The sequence below is a fragment of the Chrysoperla carnea genome, assembly GCF_905475395.1.
Source record: "Chrysoperla carnea chromosome X unlocalized genomic scaffold, inChrCarn1.1 SUPER_X_unloc_98, whole genome shotgun sequence".
NCBI lineage: Eukaryota > Metazoa > Arthropoda > Insecta > Neuroptera > Chrysopidae > Chrysoperla > Chrysoperla carnea.
In genome coordinates, this window is record NW_025408231.1 from 22,501 (window position 1) to 28,100 (window position 5,600).

Genomic DNA, 5,600 nt, shown 5'->3' on the forward strand with positions numbered 1-5,600 from the left:
ACTAAGGGAATCCTAGTTAGTTTCTTTTCCTCCGCTTAATAATATGCTTAAATTCAGCGGGTAATCTCACCTACTCTGAGGTCGTAAAAGTTTTTAGAAGTATTAAAACAAAAATTTTTTTTATATATTATGTTTTTGTTATATTTTATAAGTAAACAATTTTCTTAATTATTCATACTCAAATTTTTTTAATATTATTATATAATATTATTTTTATATTTATCTAAAGAGAAGAAAATAAAAAATAAATAATTATATATATTAATTTTTTTCGAGTATATTGAAAATTTTATTACAAATAAAATATTCCATAACAAAATATTAATATATAATATTTTTGTTTATTCTTCTTTATTTAATATTTTAAAAATATATTATTAATATCATTTATTATTAATATTATTATTAACATAAAGTTTTATAATATTATATATAAATGATAAAAAATAATATTGATATATTAATTTAAAAATGTCGACAAATAATAAAAAATATATAAATTTTAAATGCTATTAAAAACATTTTATATTTATTTTTTTCTTATATTTGGCGTAAAACATTCATATATAAATAATTTTACATTTCTTTTATAAAAATTTTATTTATCAATTTAATTAAATATGAAAAAATAAATTTTCTTTTTTAATTATTGATAAATTTCTTTTTCATAAAAAAAATTTTATGTAAAATAATCTTTTATTATATTAATATAATGTATACGACCCTCAGCCAGATGTGGTCCGGGAACAGTATCCAAGGACCGCAATGTGCGTTCGAAATGTCAATGTTCATGTGTCCTGCAGTTCACAAGTTGACGCGCAATTAGCTGCGTTCTTCATCGACCCACGAGCCAAGTGATCCACCGTCCAGGGTAATCTTTTTAAATTTTAAATGTAAGTATTATTATTAATAATAATCTTTATTTTTAATATAAAAAATAAAATTATTAATTTATATATCTTTATAAATTCTTTTAAAATAAAAAAATTTTTCTAGAATATAAATTATATATTTTATTTTAAATATATATATATAAATTAAAGATATTATGGTATTAATAAATATATACATAACATTTTTGATATTTTTGTTAGTGCTAGCTAGATATAATAATTAATATTTGGTATATTTTATAGAAATGTATTTATTTTTTTTTTATAAATTATTTTCTACATAAAAATATATATAATATTAATATGGTACAAAACAAATGGGTTTGTTTTTTAACATAATAACTTTTAATAAAAAAAAAGAAATATCAAGACAAAACATAAAGAAATTTAAATTTGAAATAAATTTTATTCTTTAAAAAAATTTTATCTTGTGTTTTCTTTATTTTTATTATATAACATAGAAAAATAAAAATATAGATTATATCAATTATAATCTTATTTTATTTTTCTTAATAGAGATTATATACATATAAACAAATAATTTCAATATATTCTATTTTTAATTTCACTTTTTTATAAGAGAAATTATTTATAGATTTTATTAATAATTATTGTTTAATAATAATAATAATATTGAATATAAAAATATTTTATATGTAACAAATATATTATTAATATTTATATAATATTCTCTATATTATATGTATAGATATATTATGTGTATAAAAAAAGTTTGGCGTATTACTTTAATATGATATCATAACCAAAATAAATCTCTTTTAACACATAATTACTATTATATATTTTGAGAAAATTACATATTAATATGTTATTTTGTTAAAAAAAATATTTCTTATCAATAATATTTTTATTTTTTGGAATATTTAAAAACAATACAAAAAATATAAATAAATATATTTTATATATATCGTTAATGATCCTTCCGCAGGTTCACCTACGGAAACCTTGTTACGACTTTTACTTCCTCTAAATGATCAAGTTTGGTCATCTTCCCAGCAACATCGGCAATATCAGAAATATTGCCGCGTACCAGTCCGAAGACCTCACTAAATCATTCAATCGGTAGTAGCGACGGGCGGTGTGTACAAAGGGCAGGGACGTAATCAACGCGAGCTTATGACTCGCGCTTACTGGGAATTCCTCGTTCATGGGGAACAATTGCAAGCCCCAATCCCTAGCACGAAGGAGGTTCAGCGGGTTACCCGGACCTTTCGGCCTGGGAGGACACGCTGATTCCTTCAGTGTAGCGCGCGTGCGGCCCAGAACATCTAAGGGCATCACAGACCTGTTATTGCTCAATCTCGTGCGGCTAGAATGCCGCCTGTCCCTCTAAGAAGAATTATTTGTACGCCGGCAGTAAAAACCACATCAAAAAACTGCGTACCCATACACCATAACATATGCAACATAAAGCACAATATATACAAAATATAATCTTGATCGTTAAATCTCAAAAATACATGCATATATAAATACAATACATAACACACATGAAAATGAATGAAATGGGAAACAAACAGCCGATGGGCCTTGAGATGCCGGTAAAGTACGTCTATTTAGCAGGCTAGAGTCTCGTTCGTTATCGGAATTAACCAGACAAATCGCTCCACCAACTAAGAACGGCCATGCACCACCACCCACCGAATCAAGAAAGAGCTCTCAATCTGTCAATCCTTCCGGTGTCCGGGCCTGGTGAGGTTTCCCGTGTTGAGTCAAATTAAGCCGCAGGCTCCACTCCTGGTGGTGCCCTTCCGTCAATTCCTTTAAGTTTCAGCTTTGCAACCATACTTCCCCCGGAACCCAAAAGCTTTGGTTTCCCGGAAGCTGCCCGCCGAGTCATCGGAGGAACTTCGGCGGATCGCTAGCTGGCATCGTTTATGGTTAGAACTAGGGCGGTATCTGATCGCCTTCGAACCTCTAACTTTCGTTCTTGATCAATCAAAACATTTTTGGCAAATGCTTTCGCTTCTGTCCGTCTTGCGACGATCCAAGAATTTCACCTCTAACGTCGCAATACGAATGCCCCCATCTGTCCGTATTAATCATTACCTCGGAGTTCCGAAAACCAACAAAATAGAACCGAGGTCCTATTCCATTATTCCATGCACACAATATTCAGGCAAAATTTGAGCCTGCCTTAAGCACTCTAATTTGTTCAAAGTAAACGTACCGGCCCACCTCGACACTCAATTAAGAGCACCGCGACGGGATTGCAATTGGGGGCTGCCACCGCTCTTAACGGTTAAACACTTACGACAAATTACATAATAAAAATATATATAATGCATTAAATAAATAATAACACTAAAATATACTTTATACATAATCTGTACCACCCACCGGTAGGACGTCCCACATAACATGCTAGTTAAACAATGCGAGCATTGAACCAACAGTGTAGGACACAGATTCGACTACGAGCTTTTTAACCGCAACAACTTTAATATACGCTATTGGAGCTGGAATTACCGCGGCTGCTGGCACCAGACTTGCCCTCCAATGGATCCTCGTTAAAGGATTTAAAGTGTACTCATTCCGATTACGGGGCCTCGGATGAGTCCCGTATCGTTATTTTTCGTCACTACCTCCCCGTGCCGGGAGTGGGTAATTTGCGCGCCTGCTGCCTTCCTTGGATGTGGTAGCCGTTTCTCAGGCTCCCTCTCCGGAATCGAACCCTGATTCCCCGTTACCCGTTACAACCATGGTAGGCGCAGAACCTACCATCGACAGTTGATAAGGCAGACATTTGAAAGATGCGTCGCCGGTACGAGACCGTGCGATCAGCTTAAAGTTATTCAGAGTCACCAAATTAAACGATGCAAATTAAAATTTACACCGATTGGTTTTGATCTAATAAAAGCATTCCTTCCATCTCTGGTCGGAACTCTGTTTGCATGTATTAGCTCTAGAATTACCACAGTTATCCAAGTAAATGTGGGTACGATCTAAGGAACCATAACTGATATAATGAGCCTTTCGCGGTTTCACCTTAATTTGGCTTGTACTGAGACATGCATGGCTTAATCTTTGAGACAAGCATATGACTACTGGCAGGATCAACCAGGGAACTATTTGTATTTATAATATTAAATATATAATAATATACATGATATTTTTGTTTTCTTATTATAAGAAAAAAAATTTTCATACAATAATTATTAATATATAATAATATTATTACAATTTCATTTTAAATATCAGATGGTCTCACCCATTACTGATATAAATTTTTTTTTTTTTATATCTCTATTGTTTTAAAATTAATAGAAAAAACATATGAGATATATATATTATTATTAATTTTTTTTTTTTTCAAATATATATTTTATTATGTCATTTATATAATTTTTTTGCTTTTACAAAAAGAAATATATAACATGTTATTCATAATAAATATTATTGAATAAAAAAAAAAAATAATAATTATGATTTTTGTCAGACCATCACCAAATGGGTCTTAAAATATTTCAAACATTTTCTCATACTCGTCGCTAGATTGAAAGCGTCATTTATTTTTTAATTTTATTTAAAAAGTTAATTTTAAATAAAAAACGTTATAATAACACTTAATATTCTCGCTTGGTATGAGGTGAGTCAATGTAATATTATTTATAAAAATAATTTTTATATAAATATTGTGTGCTCATATGGGAGTGTAAAGTTTAAAACTTATAACCCATGAACTTGCTTTGACAAAAAAATTTATATGTTATTCTATTTATAATCAATAATTTAATAAAAAAAAAATTTTTTTTAAATATTGATATAAAAAGATATACATATAGAGGTTTTTTTACAAAATTCTCATTAATTTTTTTACAAAAATAATAATACAATATTTAATATCAAAATAATCCAAACTGATTACCATCCAGACTATTATCAATATATATAAGATTGTATTATTATTCATTTCAATACATATTTATTAAAACTGAGATAAAATTTCATATATTAATAAATATGCATGTGTAAAAAAAAAATTTTTTATATAATAATTGAAAATGTTTTTGCTATTATTTTATATACATACATTAAATAATTGATAACAATTTAATACAATGTACACCTAAAAAATAATAACAGCATATACATATTCGAAACATTACTAGCAAAAAAACCAAAATACAATATTAAATATCAAAATAAACCAAACTGATTACCATCCAGAATATTTTGAGTATATATATATATATAATTTTGTATATTTTGCGTTCATGTTAATAAAATATATAAATGATACATATTTGAAAAGTGTTATTCTTCTTTCTGTTTTTTCGTAATATCATGGTGTCCATAGACATGCAAAAGCGTCATACCAAGCCATATACATACCTACACCACCTTTGTTGAATGATACACGAACAGTATGAAAATTAAACAACATATTCAATATCATTTTATATTATACTAAAATAAATGTTATTCTATTAAGAAAGTGTATATTTTTAAATTTGGCATTCATTACATAGTCAAAATACAATAATAATATAGATGATACATATACGATAATTGTTATTTTTCTTTCTGTTTTTTCGTGATATCATGGTGTCCATAGAATTGCAACGACGTCATACCAAGCCATATACAACTCTACACCACCTTTGTTGAATGATACACTTAGAGTATGAAAAATAAACAAATTATACTATATCATACTATATCATATATGTAAGACTGTTGAAC

General features: G+C 28.2%; 3 non-coding genes across 3 annotated transcripts in view; all 3 read right to left on the reverse strand.

The window, feature by feature from the left end:
• Positions 1 to 84, reverse strand: part of LOC123304812 — a 4,577-nt gene extending 4,493 nt beyond the window's left edge. The window contains exon 1 of the ribosomal RNA XR_006536789.1: positions 1 to 84. This exon is cut by the window's left edge and continues 4,493 nt beyond it. This is a non-coding gene — a ribosomal RNA (large subunit ribosomal RNA).
• Positions 85 to 719: 635 nt separating this feature from the next.
• On the reverse strand, positions 720 to 874 carry LOC123304813. Its single transcript, XR_006536790.1, has one exon. It is a non-coding gene; the product is annotated as a 5.8S ribosomal RNA (ribosomal RNA).
• Positions 875 to 1,825: 951 nt separating this feature from the next.
• On the reverse strand, positions 1,826 to 3,981 carry LOC123304815. Its single transcript, XR_006536792.1, has one exon. It is a non-coding gene; the product is annotated as a small subunit ribosomal RNA (ribosomal RNA).
• Between the last annotated feature and the right edge of the window lie 1,619 nt (positions 3,982 to 5,600).